We start from the raw sequence: 21,412 nt of genomic DNA on the forward strand, positions 1-21,412 counted from the left end.
TACTCATTTGTCAGAGCCTTTTCAGCCAGAGTGCCTTAATTGCAGAACTGCATACCTAGGAAGCATGCAATAACTATTAGGTAATGAATAACTGAAACTTAGAGAACTAGATGTGAGTTCTATCTGGCTATGTGCTCTGTCTAGCTAAACTTGAGCTGGAATTACTAGGATGATGTCGTAATGTATATGTGGATTTCTAAGGCCCATTTAGAGTTGTCTAGCAGCTGGTCCAAGATGAAGCCTGTCTCACAAGTTCCTAAATGAAGCTGTGGTTGCTGGGTTGGTCATATCATAGAACCACTGCTCTTGCATTCCTGCTCGAAAGGGTAGTGGTTGGTACAGAGACATGGCTCCAACAATCAGCTTTCCATTGCCATTCCTCTACCTGGCTATTGTATAAGGGTGGATAGAAATACCCATCGTTCTCAGATTGCTATTGTTCTTGTCCCCTATCTTTTCACAACACCCCATTCCTGCAGCTGTCAGAAGGTGCAAAGGGAATTGATCTTATGGGTTGAGATAATAAGGAATGATGCCTTGGAGGTTAGGTTGACTCTCCTTCCTCAGTCAGTATGTGAGTAAATCCCCTGTGACATGCATGATGTCATAAAACACATATAGCATGACTTGGTCTCTTCAAACTATAGGTCTAGGAATTGACATGTGATCTATACATTTGTAGGAGAGGAAGAGAAAAGCTAAATAAATCCTAAGGAAGGGCCTCTCCAGTATTTCTCAGAAAAAAAGAAGTTAAGAAATGTAACTCACATAGCATCTGGTTCAGGTCTTTGTTATTTCTGTGAACTGAGAAAATCATAAACAAGGCTGAGATAAAAGCAAAAGCAGTTTTACTCAGGTACAAAACATATCTGCAAATCAGGGAAATGTATGTTCACCTGCAGGCTGAAGGAGCATTCTGCCCACAAGGTGGCTAGGCATTTATCACAGTTGGGTGCAGGCAGCAGCAGCTTGGAGGGTGAGTAGGACCGACACAGGACAAAGGTTGGAAACTGATGGAAATTAAAGTAGGCATATATTTTGTTAAGTCCACTGGGGTGTCTAGGTAGAAAGGCAAGCTGGTTCCCTGAGTGTTTCTCTGACCTTGCAAGGTATTGTTAAATTCCAGAAAATTGTTCCCTCTGGCAGACCCAGCTCCCCACCAAATGTCTGTATGGAAATCTGTCCCCTGTCAGCAAACCTTTAAAGCTGAAGAGGATTTTTGTCTTCATTTGAAGAGACCCCAGCTATTTATATAACTTGCTCTGGATGCCACACCCCTACACAAATCACTCCAGTGATATTTATCTCATCTCAAATGTAAATGAGCCCATACCGAAAATCTTCAAAGAGATGGAATATAAAAATATCTTCATATCCAAAAAATAAAAAGATAAATAATAGAGGAAAATAGTTTTAACATATATGACAGACTAGGATGTACCTTTAACATACAGAGAAATCTTACAAATCAGTAATAAAAGAGATCAGTTCACAGGAAAAAGAAGAATTTACAACTACAGAAATAGGGCTGGGTATATTGGCATATGCCTGTAATCCCAGCATGTGGGTGGTGAGGCAGAAAAAGGAAGGAGTTCAAGGCCAACCTCAGTTACATAGTGAGTTCAAGGCCAGCCAGGGCCACATAAGTTCCTGTCTCAAAAAACAAACAAACAAACAAACAAAAAAAACAGCAGCAGCAACAACAACAACAAAAAAATCCAACCCACAGGAACAGTCTTCTGAGAGCCTACTTAAACCAACATCTTTTGAGTTAACATTTGTTGAGTGTCTTGGACTTCTGAACCATCAAGAATCCTCGGCTACTTCATAGGTCCCATTCCCTCCAAGCCTTGGCACACTAGGAGGACCTGCATCTTAAATGCGCACATCCAAGGATCTCAACTAGAAGTTTTTCAAAACAAAGTAAATTAAAAACAAGAGAAAAGAAACCAAGAAACAATCTTCAACCAACTTGGACTGGGAACAGGGCCTCAGGCATAGTGAGTAAAAATCATCATCCTTGGTATAGACAGAAAATCCTCATGCAAAGAGACTCTGTGTAAAACAGGAATACACAGTTAACACACCACTGTATTTAGAAAAGATGACCCTAGTTTTGATGTTCTGCAAGCATTTCCAACTTACTAGATAGTCACAGGGAATTCAGTCAGACACTTAGGTTTGATAGTGACCCCAAAAGAAAGTGAACCTGAGGCTAAAAATCCCCATGGAAATGATTATAGGACTCTAGAATATAATAATAAATTCTACAAAGTAGAATCACACAGTATCATTTAGATGAATCCTTACCCAGCGAAATTCATAATCTATGTTTGCAATTTTACAACGGAACCTTTTTCTTAACTGTATAGATACATAAATTCACATGTTAATATGCTTGATGTAAAACACCAACTGTGTCTACATACCAGAATATAATAATTACTATTATTGCACACTTAGTGCTGAGATATTCTCATTAGGTAGGTTATTTCACTTAATCTTCATAGTAACTTTATTGAGAAAAAATTCTTTCTCATTTTATTCTTGGAGAAGCCAAGCTTGTTGAAGGGTCTATAGTTAATAATGGTGAAATTCCAAAAACATCACTTCCTATGCTTTAATCATTGAGAATTCCTATCTCATTGTTTTAAAGATGCTGCCCAAATCAAAATGCATTTAATTAAAAAGTGATTTTGTTATGTGTAGCTCATAATGTCTGAGAAGAAGGTCAGAGCAGTACTCTGTACTGGGCTTAATTAACATGAGGCCAGGACAAATCAGTGCGCTCAAAAGTGTTTGTGCCACAGCTGTGGTGCTTTGACTTCGGGACAGCAAGTGTCTGGGTATTTCTTGACGCTTTGCATTTCTATCAATAGCTATGGTGCTCAAGATTGAATTTTTGAGATCTTCAAGTGTCATATTTGCATGTGGAGATACCAATGATAGCCCCTTCCTTGCTGTGCAATTGCTGTGAGGACACACAAGTGCAATATGGAGGGAAATGTACAACTTAAACTGTTGGTGTTACTCTTCTCTGAAGATGAGCAGTTGTAAACAGGTCTTCGCTAACATTCTCCAGTGTGCTAAGAACACTTGAAGCCTGATGCCTTAAGCTCTCATGTACATGATTTCCACTGAATATTTATAAAAGAAAAGAGAAATGAGCTAAGTTTTCTCTTAGAAAGCTTCAAAGGATACTTTTCCTTGTTGGAAAAGAAGAGTCAATTCTTTAACAGCCATAGAAGGACTCAATTTCCTTTCTATAGCAAATAACCATCATTGCTATTTTTCGCTTTTTTCTTTTTCTCAATAGTTACTTAATATCAGAGTAAAATGTTATACTTGTAAATTCAGTCCATGAAATCTTATGTATGTGAAGGATATTTGAAATCCCCAGGCTTCTAACAAATAGAAACCAGGTTCACAAATCAAGAGGACCGAACGCATTAAGTCAACAAAAACCGCCAGCCTGTAAGTAACCACTTAGCATTGCTGAAAATAAGGTTATGCTTGCTTAAAAAAACACTTGTTACTGATGAGTCTAAGGCAATGCTTAGAACAGCAGTAGTAGCATAAGCCCATAAAAGAGATGACAACTATCATTCCTTGGGAATCTACCACTATTTAACAACTTTCCCCAGAGCCTCATGCCTATTCTTCCTAATATCTTTACAGCTAGATGCCATTAATGTGTTTATGAATAAGAAAACTGAACACTTAGTAGCTATCAAAAGACTTAAGCCCAGGTCTTCAAAACCCATATTCCCTCCCCCTATATCATCCTACCACTATTATCAACACTATTAAAGTATTAATGGAAAGTCTCTGATTCTACTTTCTGGAATTTATCATTATAGTCGGGTGAATGCTATAACAAATGTCCTTGGCTTTTTAACTCTACTCATGTTTTTGGCTGACAGGCATGGAGACAGGAACAGTTAAAAGCCCACATGTTGAACCACAGGCACAGAGAGAGTGGACTGGGAATACCCCAAGCTTTGAAATCTCAAAGCCTTCCCCAAGAAGCATAATTCAATCACAAGGCCACATTTTTTTAAACCCACCCAAACAGTGCCACCAACTGGAGACCAAATATTCAAACATCTGAGCCTGTAGAGGACATCTTATTTGAACTACCACATTCCATTCCCTAGCCCAAACCCTGTCGGCTTGTGGCCACATAATCATGCAAAATTTAGTCCAACTCCAAAAGTCCCCATAGTCTTTCAGTCTTAACACTATTTAAAATCCAAAAGTCTTCTGAGACTCGAGGCAATTTCTTAATGGCAGCCCATTGTGAAATCAAAAATCAAATTATAGGCTGGAGAGATGGTTCAGCCATTAAAGGCTAGGCTCATAACCAAAAAGGCAAGTAAGCAAGAGAGAGAGAGAGAGAGAGAGAGAGAGAGAGAGAGAGAGAGAGAGAGAGAGAGAGAGAGAGAGAAAGAAAGAAAGAAAGAAAGAAAGAAAGAAAGAAAGAAAGAAAGAAAGAAAGAAAGAAAAGAGAAGGAATGGGGGGCATAGTAAAGAAATACTGGACCAACAAAAATGTACAGTTTGACATTTAACATTTCTAGTACAAAGTCCCAAAGTCTTCCACATTCCTCCAAACAACAGGCTTTAACACAGCAGAGCAAACACCAAATCCTGTAGTTCCATGTCTGATGTCAATAGGTTTAGAAAGCTCACTCCTTCCAACTTTGCTGGCTATACATACTTTTCTGGCTCAAAACATAATTCCTAATGGTTCCACTCCCTATATTCAGCTCTCCTCAAAAGATATTCCATGGATTTGGAATCTCTGACATCTTAAATTCTCCACCATAACCCAGGCTTCACACCCACAGCTTCACACAATAGCTTCTCAGAACCTTGATGCCGGCATTCCCCTATATATGATGCCTGATTCCAAGAGGCTTTCTGAAACAGTGGAAGAAGATTCCATGACCCCTTTACTTTTGAATCTTTATCACATGGACAAGATTGCCAAGGTGCCAGCATAGGGTTGACCTTGGCCCCCTTCAACTAAGTTACAATAGCAGCAGATTTTTTTCCCTCTTGCTTTACAGGAACAGATTAACCCTTGGGCTCTCTTTCACAATTTGGAAGCTTAGCTGGGTGAGGTCTTTCTCTGATGATATCCTTTCCCTTGTTTCAATGCATATTAAGCTTCTCCTGAATCTCATCTTTGTATGCATAAGTCTTGGCTGTAACATTAATTGTCCTGGTATTCTTTTTCTCTTCAAACTGTACATTTTGTATTTCTTTCTGTTTCATTTGCTCTTTTTTTTCATTTTAGACCTGTATAAGAGTGATTGCTAATAATCATACAACAGAGTCAATATTAGGTTGTCTCACAATCTTCTCTACCACAGAAATTAGTCCATTACTTTAAATTAGGCTCAGGCAAGTTCTTAGGACAAAGGCAGAAAGCTGCCTCATTCTTTGCCAAAATATTACAAGAAAGGTCCCTAGCCCAGTTGCTACTATCTGAAATCTCTTGAACTGAAGCCCCACAGTACAAATTACTCTCAGCATTATCTTCCTGGATCCTACTATTTATTTATTTGAGTAAATAATATTCTTTCTGTATGGGCAGGTTAGAGCTTTAGAAATGAAAGTTTATATAATTTGGGGATCTCTCAAGATCAGGTATTAGATATCTGTTGAGCTAAGGAAGATTTTAGCAAAACAGAAATTTAAAAGTTGAAAAAGCAACATCACAAAATCCACCAACACAATCATTCATACTCTTCAACATTGCCTGTATTTTGGCTACTACCTTTCAAATGTCTCTTCAGGTAACAAAAATTATGTAATATCAGTGTTTATAGAAATTTCTGAAGGATCATTCTATAGTGATTAATCTTCTTTTTAATCCCTAGTATCATAGGCACTGGCAGAGTTATAATAGATGGAATAATTTTTTACACATGAGTTTCTGGGTTTGCACATTTCACGTGCTGTCTCCATTACCCACCATCCTCCAGTGATAGGTGCCACCTTAGGAATGCCTGTCTACATCATAAAGATGTGTGGTAGGAATAGTGCTCAATGCTTTCCTTTACCAAGATATCCAGCACTAACTTAAAGATAACCCACTAAACCAGTACCAAATATATCTCCAACAAGTGTCCTCACAAATGCCCACAGCCAATGTCACTATTGCCTTACCAAAGAGAAGAGTTGGAGGTGGAGACAGAAATAGGAACCAGAACAGATATAGACAATGGTACTTATAGAATCTCAGTAAACATGCCATCAGATGGATATTGGGATGGGGGGCACATCTCACATGGGCATTGAAGGGCTCTGTGTCTAGCTGTTGGAGGATCCATTCTGAGAGGATATTATTGCTCACCACCACTCATTAAAAGGTGCTTTCTACATTACCTACTTTCCTGTTAGGTGTTTCTCTTGTGTAGACAAGAATAAGGAAGTCCTGTTTAAAGATAAGAGCAAAGGAGAAACATCAGGGCACAGAGTATGGAAAGGAATAAAAAGACTCTGCTACATTTGAGGAAAATTGGGAGTCTTAGGTAGTGCAATCAATTTTCTCCAAGGAGAAATAGGGAACCCTCCATGAATGAAGAGATATCATGAGAGATCCCACGTGCCAGTTTGGTGCTAGAAGGGCCAGCCTTCACTATCATTCTCCTCTTCACCCAAAAAAATCACTCAGTAGCATGGGAGGTGGGCTAGGATTGGGGAAAAGTTTATGGAAAGAGGGAGGAATAGAGAGAGACACTGAAGGAAATCTCAAACAGAAGTCAGTGCTCTCACCTGGGACAGCCACTCCCATGACTACTCATAAAGATGTCACAGACAGGAAAAAATAGTGCCTCGTTGTAGATACTTCACACACACCAGGAAAAAAAAAAGTTCCTCAGGTTTGCAAACTGAAGGACGTATAAAGAAAACTGAAGGGCTAGTATAATGTCAAGGTTAACATTTTAATTGCATAAAACACAGAGAAAGCCTACGCTTGTCATTTTCACAAGGTTACCTTTCCTGTACAATGTAGGCTTTTATCCAACAACTATATATGAGTTAGTGACATGACACAGGATGTGACTTACATAAATGGGAGAGCCCACACTCTTTTCTTCTGTATAGCTCCTTCAGAAGACACCATCAGGTAGCTAAGCTGTGCCCTTTTAAGCCTTTCTTAGCAGGTAAGAAATGCATATATCTGTGTCATTTTGTAGTTGTGAATGCATGGAGCCTAATTCTCCCACGTTATGCCTAGCCTCATGGTGCCCGGAGTCCTATCGATTTCAAAGAGGGTTTTGCAGGTGGAGTGAGAGCCAAGCGGTGCAGAATTTAGCTCTTTTGGGTGAGATGATCACGTAACAAAAGACTGCTGTAACCCTTCGAGAAGGCAAAATTAAGGTTGCTGTTGCACCTTCATTCTGAATTGGCAGAATCTAGGGCAATCCAGAGTCTGTAGCCCCACCATGCAATACTTCACAGTGTTCTACTGTGAGCAGAAAAAGAAAAAGGAAAACATTTGTAATGGATGGGAAGCCTTTCAGATCTGTGCATTGGATCAAAATATGAAGAATATCATATCAAAAAAATCCCATGTTCTAAGGTTGAAAAGTAGTCAGAGTAAATTTTTAAACATTGCACACACTTAGGAAAGTACCTACTGTATAAAAGGCACAAAGGTCATCCATAAGCACAAACTTAATAATAAGACTCATATTTCATTTCCTTACACACCAAAATGAAGATCAGCCCTCTTAAAGTAGACTGTTTTCAAAATGAGGAAACTATTGTCTATCAGTTTGTTCTTTATGAAGTCAATGAAGCTCAATGCTAAATGCCATGTACATAGCATCTGCGTTCTGCCCTCCCACTCAGAAGGAAGGCACGACTGTTGCCATCCCACAAAACCAAACAAATTCAAACATGAGTCAGGAGTGACTGAAGGAGACAGCCGTATCAGAAACCCCTTTTCCTCAGAACAGAGTCTTCTGCCAGCATCCTGCTAAAGAGTGTGGAGACTTCCTTGCAAACTAATCTAATCCATTTTCTTTGTTATTGTTGCCACAAGAAAATATCGATAAAGGAAAGACGACTTAACTCACATTGTTGGAGGCTAAAAAGACAATATACAGTGGCCTGATCAGTTTGGCCTCTGATGAAGGCCTCATGAAGATGATAGCTATGCGTATGGTAGAAATTACATGTAAGGCAGGTAAGATACAAAGGAGCTTGTCATAACCCTTTCTCAAAGGGAACTTGCTAGGATCCCACAAGAATTCAATCCCTTTCAAGGTAGCACCTGAAGATATAAGCACCTCACACTAAGCCCTACCCACTCCCTCCAAATTCCACTATCTATCAACATGGTGACACTAAGGACCAAGCTTATAACACATGAAGTTTGGGAGGACCTACTCAAACTATATCTAAAGCATAATAGGTAGGGTGAAGAAATGCAGAGCAATGAAGGCTTGCCTGCCCAAGGTCACAGCTGATCCCTTTCTCTGTCTCCCTACTCAATCTACAAAGTGCTCCAGCCTTCATCTGAACCTCTGAGGGCCATATGATCTTGATACAGAAAGAAAAGAGTGCTGGAGAATTGACAGAGAAGAATGGTGACCTAACATGCATTATAGATGTGAAAAGTAACCATGGTTCTTCTATATAAAAAAACGCATCCAACCTTCCCATCACTTTCTAAAAATGCCCAATGGTAACCTGGTCTTACCACATATTTTGCCATCTTACATAGTGAGTCTATGTAGGCTTATCATTTATTTTTGTCTCCCTCCATTACAGTGGAAACTTCACAGTGACAAAGATTTTAACCTGTTTTACCCTGAGTATACAAAATAGTATCTGGTACTTACTTGATGTCTAATAACTAGCTGTTGAACTATTTTGATGATTAATGGATGGATGACTACTACTACAGCATTAGAGGTAATACAGCGAGATGGCTACACCTGTGTAGCTAAGGGTGAGGACAGAGACAAAAATTGCTATACTTACAGATACAGTCACATGTAAGGATAAGCAAAGCTGTATAGGGCTAGACATCAAATGAAGGAACAAAGGATGAAAAGTACAATTAAGGATCTATTCTGGTGCTCACTTCAGCAGTACATATATTAAAAATTGAAATGATATAGAGAAGATTAGCATGGCCCCTGTATTAGGAAGACATGCAAATTCATGAAGCATTCCATATCTTTGAATGATGGACAAGCCACAAGAATTTAAGAGTTCAAGCATACTTCATTTTTTTGTAGCTTGGTAATAAAAGCAATGTGTTGATTTAAAAAAAAAAAGAATCTATTCTGAGACAAAGAAAATCTAAGGAAGAAATTTCCTTTATAAAGCGAATTGGAAAAAGACATTAAATCAGTGAAAAAGATCTTGAACAAGAGCCCTCAATGGCATTTTTAAAATACTCTAGGACCTACAAAAATACATCATAAGTAATAATGATAACATTAAAGAAGAGATTAATAGGAAAAAATAAATAATTAATAAATTACAAGCATCAATAACAGAATACACACTGCCAGAAACAGAATTAATACCACCACATATCTCACTGCAAGGAGAGCGGAGCAAACCGCATAGATTCCAAGAACTAGAAAATAACTAGGAATGTAGAGATCCTGCGTAAATATAGTTGATTTTCAGAAGACATAGAAAAATGCCTATCAGTGAAGAGAGGACTGAACCAGCTTTAAAACTTATGTTCTGGGGGAAAATACTGAATGCTTGCTACAAGGCAGGTCCTTGAACTTGAGTGTTGTCTATCCAGGCAGGTAGGCATCAGAAACAAGTCATTTAGAAAGGACAGATAATGAGTTTGTCTCCAGCTTCTCCACAGAAACAATTCCAGAACACATGGTGCAAACTCGACCAATTTCTGAAAGACAGAACACTAGGTTTTACACTAGCTAAGTTGTCACTCAGGCACTTAAGTCACCACTACATATAAATCCAGAGAACCTATCATTAGGGAAAAGTCAACCGCATGATAGGCAAAGAATGCACCTTACACAGAGGAAACCCAGTCCTCTTTCAATGATGTCTAAGTGTGGGGGATGAGCCCCCACCATTATTTACCCCAGGGCCTTTTGAGGAATGAGGAATAAGAGACTTGGTTAGAAATAAAGGAAGAGAAAACACAGAATAAACTCGGGTGGGCCTGGATCCTTATCTGCCGGCCCAGAATTTTATTCCAAAGGTCTATTTATAACAATGCCAAGCAGTGGGGCAAAAGACCTCCTCCTTGCTAGTTACAGTCAAGTGTAGACCCTTACAAACACCTGATACTCAGGCCCGTAGTCCAATCAACCTCTTATGCAGTCCTGATGGGTACAGCCACTAGGAAATCTAGTGGGCTACAACAGCTAAGACCCTGCACCCTCCGTTTTCCCTATTCTTTCCTCCCACTCCATACACTGCCTTCCTTCTGTCCCAGGTTCTCCAACCTGGCTACCTGGTGCTTGATACCCACATCTCCACCATCTTGTTGACCTAGTATGATGCTTCAGCCTCTGGGATTCTTCCCCCACATCTGAATACCCTGGCCTCTCACCTGTTTGACAGTTCAGTCCTTTGCTGACCTACCTACAACTCCACAATCTCCTAAGGGCTTCTCCCCCACTCCTGCCTCTCTACCTGATTTCTCTTGACAATTGTCACCATCTAATCTATTCTATCTTCATGTGTCTTGTTTTTTTTTTTCATCTGTCCCCATCATTTAGACTGTAAGTTTCTTAAGGATACAAATTGCTATCTATGTTGTCTCAGTTTTTTTTTATTCCCGTAACAGTGGCAGGAACATAGCTAGCATTGGAACATTTACTGAGTGGATAAATAAGTTAGAGTTCGGCACTGTCCCTTCCAGTCAGCTCTTTGACACTGTTGACTGGGAGTGAGGCCCAGATGAAGGGCTGTTTCATCACGAGTCTGAACACCAGATCTCGTTATGGCAAGCTGATGTATCCTCTGCCTTTATGTGAACTGACCTTAACTTTTATTAAAAAGAAAATAAAGGGCTTTTTCAGTGGTGTGGTAGACACAGAACTAGGGTATTTATAGAGAATAGTTTTCCAAGAAAATAATCTCACATTCAGAGTCAATGTTGAAATCAGCATCCTCAAGAACAGAGGGCCAGGGTCCCTGCCTATAGGAACTGAAAAGATACTGGATGTTTCCTGACAGAAACCCTACAGAAGAAATTCTCACCGTGTGTGAGAGTCTACACTAGATGATCGCCAGATAAGATATTCCATAATGCTATTCATATCTGCAACATGAGAGCTTTGGACATTTCCACTTGAGGGTTGAACTAAGCCCTTGCCAACAGGTACCTAGCTGCTTCACTCAGTTTACGAATGGCAGCGTTGTTAGTGACAGGAACCTGCACAGCTGGTTGGCAGGGTTTGAAGAGTTTTACAGCAATCCCAACAGGAGTCATCAACTGACTATAACTGACCAAGCATATCATCTCTTATGTCTTTTGAAAATCATATTAATTATTAACATGTTCACCATGGAATTTCTCCCATCTATACACAGTCCTTGGTTGAAGCAAAATGTTGTCTCTCCCCAGAGGAAAGTTTGAAAATCTTTGAGAAGGAGCAAAGTTTCTAAAGTTGTTTTGCCCTATACATTTTGGTGGGAGGTTACAGTTTTTCTTGGAACTTATAAGAAAGACTACTAGCAATTGGTGGGGGTTTTGGTTGCTTGTTTTTGTCTTGGTTTGGCTTTGAGATTCCAGGGATTAAACATAAGTCCTCTAGAATATGGAATACATAGAATCTTCCTAAGTTTCCCCCACACTGGCCTTTAATCCACTGTGTAACCCAGGCAGTCTTTGAACTTGTGATCCTCCATTCTCAGTCTACAAAGTAGTTGAGATTACAGGCTTGAATTGACAGGTCTGGATACTCATGATCTTGACTCTAGTTGAGAAGATATGACATTTATATTAACATTCAAAATAACAGCCAGAATTTAAAACACGTAGTCATTATATTTCAAAAGTACTTATTTGGCTTTAAAAGGTGGAATGTAAATTATTCAAGGTTTTTGGTTTTTAAGACACTTGAACTAACTTTTAGCAAAGATATTAGAGAGAACTGAGCCTACAAAAAGAAACGAATTTCCTTTCTCATCTTCATCTGAAGAGATGGGAGGCAGCCTCATGAACTTTACAGGACATATCCTGGCCATAGTACTATGGGTCAAGGCTTCTTAAACTTTCTTCCACTCACCTATGACCCCTTTCACACATAAAAATTCATTACAGTTTTAGATTTATAGGTATAAAAACAGATCTACAAACAAAGCATTATTGATAATAAATGCTAAAGAAATTTATTTTGAAACAATCTTTTGGATTATAATTTTACCTGTTATTAAAATGAAAACAAATTTGTATACTAATTATATAGATGTGCTTATTTTTGCATTAATCAAATTTTGGCTGGTTTTTGACTCTGTAAGATATGGAGTATGTGAAAAGGCTTTCAGAATTGATATATATATATATATATATATATTTATTTTATAATTACCAGCACTGAGAATACCAATTTGCATAAATGCAACAAAAATGCAGAAGTATGTTTAGGGTCATTTCAGAAATTATTGAAATTCTAAACTGAGTGGGGCAGTGGTAGCACACTCCTTTAATCCCAGCACTCAGAATGCAGAGGTAGGCAGATCTCTATGAGTTTGACTCTAGCCTGGTCTACCAAGCAAGTTCCAGGACAGCCAGGACTGTTAAACAGAGTATCCCTGTCTCAAAACACAAAACAAAACAAAACAAACAAAATTCTAAACTGATCCCAAGAAAAAAGTCACTTAATTTTTCACAAACCTCTATTTACAAATTCAAACAACTTTTAAAATCAAACGTTCTAACACAGTGTAATTGTGAAACATACTAATTTGATATGTATGTGCTGAGGAAAATACTAAAAGCTCCTGTTTTCCATAACTAACACTTCATGTTTCTATAAGAGCTGGAAGAATCAAGTGTAGAGTTGAAACACTGCAGTTCATCACAGACAGTAGTCTGGAATCTGAGCTACAGTGTTTGGGACAATGTTTATTGGCAGTTTGTGGCATTATGGGATTCTCCATCCAGTGTGTACTATTGTGCTAAGAACCAAGGCTACAGTGAAGTCATGTGATACAGCACAGGTGGGCATGGCTGCAAACTTAGACTCATTGTGGTTGATTTTGAATAAACTTTTGGTTGTTGTGCATTCAAAATTTTACCATTGTCAATTTTTTTCTGCAAACTCCACATCCAGTTACACAACCCACAAATTTAAAAACTGAGTCTAGACAAAGCTTCAAGTGATCACAGTTAAAACACAGAGAGGCCCCAAACCTCTGTGGTGCTGAATTCAACCCTTTACTGTTTCTCAGCTGGTCCATGATGGATTTCTGCTTCCCAGATTTAGAAAGAAGAGTCTGATGCCTGTCCTTTGCTGAGTGGCTGACCTATGTGTGCACAGCTTTCAGTTTCTGAGGGAGGTCTGACAGTCTAATTCTACAAATTGTCTGCAATAATCTTCCCACTTGCAAAGATTTCCTCAATATTCACAATGTTAATTCTTCCAAGGAAGTTTATGGAAGCCTAGCATCACTTTCTTTGCCCAATTTGTGTCTTCTCACTGGTCCCAGAGTGTGGGATGAGAAGAGGTTAAGTGTGACACATAGTAAGTACTTCATAAATGATCAATTTTTCTTTTAAAAAAACTATGTTAGTTTGTGTTTATGGGCTGATGACTCTAAAGCTTTAGAAAAATAAGAACCACTTGTCCATGGACACTCCCCATCCTCCATCATCTGGGCAGGAAGCCTTCCTGTGCTCAAGGCCATGCATCATGACTCTGCAGCTGGGTGATCCAAAGGACTGCCTCCTTTATTTCTCTTGCCATTCTCATTCCTTCTTTCCTCTTAAACCTATCCCACACATGCCCCACCAGGCTAGTCTAGCAGCAGGAATAGCGACAGGTTAGGAGAACCAAAGGGAGGAAAATAAAACCTTCTATTGTGCCTCACTCAAGTTTGAGTGACCTAAGAGTTTACATACTCTTGCTCCCATTAGCTCTATAACACCCATGTGCAGCCATTAATCTTTCTAATGTTATAGACAACATATAAGCAATTTGACAAAATAACTTAGACAGGCTTATTTCAACCTTGTAATATCTTGTGAAAATTCTTTCCAGTTGAAGTGATAGTAGCTGGCTGAGATAGAGTCAAGAGTCAAGAATTCAAGTTCTATGCAGTATTCTCCTGTTGCCCTGATTGATTGATAAATAAAATGCTGATTGGCCAGTAGCCAGGCAGGAAGTATAGTATAGGTGGACTAAGGAGAGAGGAGAATTCTGGGAAGTGGAAGGCTGTCAGGAGATGCTGCTATCTGCCATGAGAATCAACATGTAAAGATACCACTAAGCCACGAGCCACATGGCAAGGTATAGATTAATAGAAATGGATTAATTTAAGATATAAGAACTAGATAGCAAGAAGCCTGCCATGGCCATACAGTTTATAAGTAACATAAGTCTCTGTGTGTTTACTTGGGTCTGAGCAGCTGCAGGACTGGTGGGTGAGAGAGATTTGTCCTGACCTTGGGCCAGGCAGGACAAGGAAAACTTCAGTTACATTCTACCCTGATAATGTAAACAACAGAAGTAACAGCATTTAGAATGGCCAAGGCAATAATTTTAAAAGTAGCATGCTTTGTTCTACTATAGAATCCATATTCATCTTACTTTCAATCTTCCTGTATCAAAGACCTGTTTAGTATCACTCACATTACTGGGCTTATAAGTTTGAGTATATCAAGCTGCTGGTGATCCTATGAACACTGGTACAGACTTAGCATTTGATATCTTTTCTTTTTTAGTTGCAAATGCTAATAAAACATAATTGTGGTCTCACTCACACATGCACTTGACATCCCCACTAGAATGCGGAGGGACAGAGGACAATAAAGCTAGGATCTAGGCAATATGGCTGAGAAACATAAACAAGCTTTAGCTCCCATGTAGCACTTGTGAATGAGGAGCCACAGTGTGGGGTGAATCACACCTGGAGACACATAGAATTTCATATATTTGGAAATTCCTTGTGTTCTTTTTCATGCAAGACTTGAGACTTAGAAGCACCTTAGTTGATCTAGAACAGTTCTCTGTATACTGTCTCATATGAAAAACTAGGTTTACTGGTTACCTAAATTTAGACCTGCAGACTCTCAAAGTACAGTCCGCATCACCGAACAAGAATACATTCCAAAAGATGCATCCTTAAGGCTTCATTGTTGTGCAAACAGAGTATTCTTGTCCAGACTTACACGACTACCATCACAATACAGTTCTATAAGCCTACTACCATGCATTCAAGCATTCAGTTCATTGTTGTCCCAAATGTCATTATACAGCACATTACTACATATAAGCCACTGCTGTAGCTGGAGGAAGATGAGCTATTGCTGAAATTATGCCTTTAGATAGAACTTGATTTTATTAACTGCCTAATAGCACATGAGGAAAAAAATGAGTGATGTGGACATGTGTCTTCTAAACTATTTATTCTATTTAAATCTTTGCACTTGAAAGTGAGCAATGAACCAGAAGACAGTGCACAAGCATGGCTCAAAACTGCACAAGCTTCCCAATATTCCCCCTGAGAGGGAGGATACCCTTCCCAGAAGAGGCTCAGGAGCTCTCCTTCCTTCCCCTGAGATTAGCAACATGCTTTAATCCAGAACAGAAATCTCTCTCTCATATCCCACTTCCTCTGAAGCAAGTCATCCTTACCCTAGAAGGAAATAGATGTTAAAAGTTATTTTGCCAGACCTTAAATACATTGGAGGGAGAAAAACTTCCCAGTGGACTCCCTGAGTCAACAGCATGGAAACTGATTCCCAACTGGCAGGATTAGAAATGGCTGTCCCTATGACTGGTGCCTGTTGGTAACCTGTAAAGAGTTGTGCCCACCAGAGAGACAAGCAGCCCTTCCAGATGGGAATATCTTCTCTTTGAATCTACAACTTCTCAGGATACAATCACTGTGCTTGAAATATAACATGCTAATACATGCTGTCCAAACAAATGAAGATATATATATATACAACTTAATTTCTGTACCAATGACATTTTTCAGTTTTAATAATTTATAGTGAAAAGTTATGACATAATAAATTACCATAGGGATTGCTTGTGTGCATTATGTTCAATAAAATAGTTCTTCAGAAAGAAATTTCCAAAAGCCTTATTAAATTATTTTACTCATTTAAACATATATTGTATTTACAAGGATTTTAACATTAGATGTAGAACTGTCTCTAGAACTTTAAGCCAGTAAGAGTTTATTGGTTTGAGATATATCCAAACTATAGAGGTAAACAATCCTACCTTTCCCTTTGAACAAAGCATTTAAGGTCTCTGGTTCTCATTTCCTTTACTTACTAAGGGTGAGATTGCAGTTTGATGCATTCCAAGGACTGTGCCAAGTCTGGTTCTTGCATGGTTCACAGACTGTGAGCAAAGACACCCTCCTTCTTTGGGCGGGGGGGGGGGGTGCGTTTGAGCGATCATCTTCCTCAGAAAACTCTTCTTTCTAGGCATACTGTTCTCTGCCTCTCCCTTTCTTCCTTTTTCTCCAACCTCGCCTCCTCACACTAGCTCTATTACTGCCCTATGTTTGTAAAACCACCAAATAAAGAAATGTATGCTCACATCTGTCAGTGATTTACTCACTACGTGCATAAATTGTTGTATTTTTAAGGGTAAGAAACATGCACAGTTCCTTGTGGCATTCTAGGCAGCAAGCCCAATGCCTAGAACTCTAAGATACTACTTCAAGCATGAATTGATGGCCCCTGCACCAAAGTATTGTTTAAAGGAATCCTTTTATCACTCCACTGCATAGCTATGTAATAAAGCCTGTGTGAGGACAGCCCTTTAACCAGGCTCTTTGTAAATACCCTAGGTGATTGTTCTGCCCCCAAAGGCTTGATAGACTGAGATATATGGTCAATAAATACATGTTGCATTCTGAATGAATGTTTATAATGAAGGGAAAACTCATCCCATGTGGGTAGGTGGAATGTACATATGCACGCATGCAGTCATCAATACTCCACCTTGATGCAGAGTTTCAGTTCTCCTTACATCCCACATCCCACTTCTCCCATTTCCTCCTGCCATAGGGGAAAGATTCTGCCAACTTCCTTTCCTTGATCCCCACCTAAATTTCAGTTCTTCCTCTCTCATCAATCATACCCAGCCTTTTGAGGAAAGAGAAAACTGAGTGGCACTACTGTGGGCTGCCTGCATGCTCACTGGACTTGAGGATGTAATAGTTGCTTTTTTTTTTTTTTCTGAAAGATACTCTTGTGAGAACATTTTGAAACCTGTCAATCATGACCTCTCAGGTACAGATTTCCTTGTGCCATTGATACACTTCCTCTAAGATCACTCCTGTCTCCATGGGACTCTCTAGTGCAAGTTCTGAGACGGTCCATACTATTGCTGTTTCACCTCCATAGCTCATGCTTGGCCTGGTAGAAATTGAAAACTTCAGTGTTCCAATAACCATGTCTTGCAGTTACTGTGTGCTCAGTGGGAGGAATAGAAGCAGCTACATAGAAACATTAGATTAGTTGTAAGACTTAGAGATGGGCCCAACTTGCCTTCATTTTAATTTTCCAATGTGACAATGATATGGAAACAATATATACTCAATGGAACCATTCTTTAAGTTCTGAATTTGGATCTTTGCCCCTGGCTAGCAAAATGCAATGCAATCCTTCACATTCTGGGCAGATGGAGCCACACTTCTGATTATAGCAGAAACAATGTTTCAGCCCATTACATGAGATCCTCAGAATCGGCCCATATAAGTGTCCTAGGAATATTTAAGATAGACAAGACAGATTAGGTATATCAGATACATTTTTGACAAGGTGCTTTCAACTTCCAATAGGTTTATTGGGAACCTCATTATAAATCTAGTATCATCTACATAGGGTTATAACAGAGAAAAACAGCAGCAGGGAGGGGTGAAGGAGTTGAGGGAGACTGTAGTTGGAAGTTTTCCTGTGTCCTGGCCAGCCGGCAGTTGGGACAAATCTCTCCCACTTGCATCCCCCAAGTGAACACACAGAGGCTTATATTAATTATAACTGCTCGGCCAGTAGCTCAGGTTTATTACTGACTAGCTCTTACACTTAATTAACCCATAATTCTTATTTATGTTTAGCCATGTGGCTTGGTACCTTTTCTCAGTTCTGCCTTGTCATCTTGCTTCCTCTGTGTCTGGCTGGCAACTTTTAACTCAGCCTTCCTCTTCCCAGAATTCTCATTGTCTGTCTCCTTATCCCACCTATACTTTCTGCCTGACTACTGGCCAATCAGCATTTTATTTATTAACCAATCAGAGCAACACATATTCACAGCATACAGAATAACATCCCACAGCACTTCCCCTTTTCTGGCTAATCAAAAAGGAAGATTTTAACTTTAACATAGTAAAATTACATATAAAAAACAGTTATCAACCAAGAATTATAGTTACAATATTGAGTCTATTGGTATTTGGCAAAATTAAAGAAAATATACTATCATCTATCCTATATTTGTGAGCCCAAAGTTTCATATCTAATTTATCTTTTATCATAACCAAGTAAAATTATAATTATAACTATTTAGTCTTCAACTACATTAAAGACTCCAGAAGGATATAATATTACCTAAGTAAATACAGAGTGCATTGTAAGTAACTTCCAAAAATCTAGAATGACAGAGAGAACTGGCTGCCTGGACTGTCATCCAAAATTCCTCTGTAACATTTGGGCATCCATCTTCAGCCCATAGGAATAGAGTTTCTCAATCACTTCTCTCTGTGTCCTGTAGAATGTCTGGCAGTTTCTTCTGTGAAGCAGGAACCTGAAGGACCATCTTGCCTTACAAAGTTCAGTGGTCACTTTTCTATGGGTCCTGCATGTCCAGTTTATACAACATATTATCAGCAGTCAAGGCAAGAACAGCCTCTTGCCCAAATGGCTATTTTTGCCAAGAAGAAGATAAACTCCATATACAGTGTCTTCAATGTTCATCTTTCTCTTTGAAGTAAATGGATGCTGCCAGGAACAAACGTGTCTCACTGTCTAGAAAGTCTAAGTTTTTAAAACATTTTAAATTCCATATTCTGTAGGTCTTTGAAGTGTTTGAAGATTAACCACCTAATTATATCTATGTATACCTAGAAAACTTAACTAACATGACTTTAAGTTTGATTAACATGGATTACTAATTATTAATCTGTATTTCTTAATTATACATTACAATTTTAAATGAATTGCACAAACATAATACCTTAAAAAGGAATATAAATATACATACAGTATAGCAAAATTAACCTTAAATTTGTAATAAACTCAAATCTATAGCAATTTAAAACATTTTACACAAGTTGTTGCTCTTTAAAAGTAGATCCAATAATCTACCCTTTTATCTATATCATATCATATCTATATCCTCTCTTTTTCCTTTTCAGACTAGATTCAATAATTTACCCTTTATTCTACCAGGAGACCATTTCAGAAACTGAAGTGAATCGAGAACAAGTCAAGCATGATCCAGGCACGGTGGTACATTTCCATAATCCCTAAATTTAGGAGGCAGAGACAGGAGGGCACAGAATTGGAGGCTAACCTGAGCTTAACAAGACACCATTTCAAAATGTGAACATGAAGCCATTTCAAAATGTTCAACTACATTTCAGGTAGTTCAACTGAAAGGTGAAATTGGAGTAAGGTTTTGAAGGATTTTAATGTGAAGACTAGAAATACACACTTATAAAGAATAAATAGGAAGAGAGCATCACAAGGTATTATAACTGCTATTTGTGTCTGTTTTCCAAGGTAGAATGTGAACACAATACACATGAGCAGAATCAAACTTTAACCTGGCAAGTGGCCTAATTCATTCCTTGTATTACTTGGCATTTTCATACATGTATGTATTGAGTTTGGAGCATTTTTACCCTTCATCACATTTTTTTCTCCCCTCTTCCACAGAAAGCCTTTTTCTTCCCAACCATCCCCCTCCTACTTTGACGTCTTTTTCTCTTCTGAACCATATGCCCTCTGTGAGGAGTAGGGCTTCATCAGCCCCTCTACCATACATTATAGCCACAGCTGCAGCAAATTCATAAGTATGATACCCAGAAGACACCGTTTCAAAGCATTCCTCCCCAAACTCTGGCTCTCACATTGTTCCACTCTCTCTTCCACTGTGTTCCTTGAGCCTTACAGGGAATGATACAGATGTTTCATTCCTGGAACTGAGCACCCCATGGTCAACCATTCACCACACTTTGACCTGATGTAAGTCTCTGTGTTAACTATCACCAGCTATAAAAGGAAGCTTCTGTGACTTGAGGTGAGAGCTGCACTAACTTATTTTTATAGCAAGAAGTGGATATGGGCTTATGGGGCAGAAGTGATGCAGTTGGAGGAGAGGTGGAGAAAGAAAAGAAATGGAAAGGAAGGTGAGTGAAGAGTGGGAGAGGAAAAAAACAAGGAGCTATTACCTCATTCCAGGCAACCAAGGGTGAGACATTTCATAGAGTAACTCGGGTCTTTAACTCCTCTAAACAACGTTCAGTCACCAGCTTTGGGTTGGTATTTGATGATTTAATTCTTTATAGAAGGAGAAGCTCTGTAATTTTACCAGCACTGTCTGAGAATATGTACCTATCTGCCTAATGCCTCCACCCAGTTTCACTTATGAACAGAGCACACATGGGTAATGGTGAGGAGTGGAACATGGCTATGAATGGGAGAAGGAACTGACCTGTGGGACAGCACATCCACAAGTAACTCTGTCCCCAAACTAGGGCAACACATTTGTTATGCTTGGTTAACATCCACATTCTAGAAGCCTGGACATACTAAAAACTTGACCTTCAAAACAGACATCCTTATTCTATATGCTCTATTATATGCCTCCTTAGACTAGACTAGGTAGAATTTAGGTGATGATGTTTAGAGTAATATTTTTCATTTTTCTACAGTTATGATTTGTTCTATTCATCTGAAACACTTTTCTGTCTAACCAGATAACATTTAAGGACTTTCTACATTTTTTATTCCCTCTTTGAATGTACTTTAAAAATGTTTGTATTAGTTCTTTGAGAATTTTATACAACATGCTTTTATCAGCTTCACACTCCTTCCCCCAACTTCTTTCCTTCCCACCCAACTTCATGTCTTCCACACCCCCACCAGGACTGCCTAAATATTCTTGGATGTGTGTGGCTTTCCACTGAAGTGTGATCAACTTACCAGTTTTTCAAATCCTAAATCCTTAGATCCCCATGAACTTCCTTGAATAAA

The 21,412-nt window shown here is 38.9% G+C and overlaps 1 protein-coding gene and 1 non-coding gene across 2 annotated transcripts in view; both read left to right on the forward strand.

Moving 5' to 3' along the window:
- Pou6f2 (POU class 6 homeobox 2) overlaps positions 1–21,412 on the forward strand; it is a 496,744-nt gene that overhangs the window by 336,472 nt on the left and 138,860 nt on the right. The gene's annotated exons all lie outside the window — the stretch shown is intronic.
- Positions 9,102–9,209, forward strand: LOC131912189 (U6 spliceosomal RNA). The gene has a single exon (XR_009379585.1). It is a non-coding gene; the product is annotated as a U6 spliceosomal RNA (small nuclear RNA).

Source organism: Peromyscus eremicus, chromosome 5 (genome assembly GCF_949786415.1).
Source record: "Peromyscus eremicus chromosome 5, PerEre_H2_v1, whole genome shotgun sequence".
In the NCBI taxonomy this organism is placed as follows: Eukaryota; Metazoa; Chordata; class Mammalia; order Rodentia; family Cricetidae; genus Peromyscus; species Peromyscus eremicus.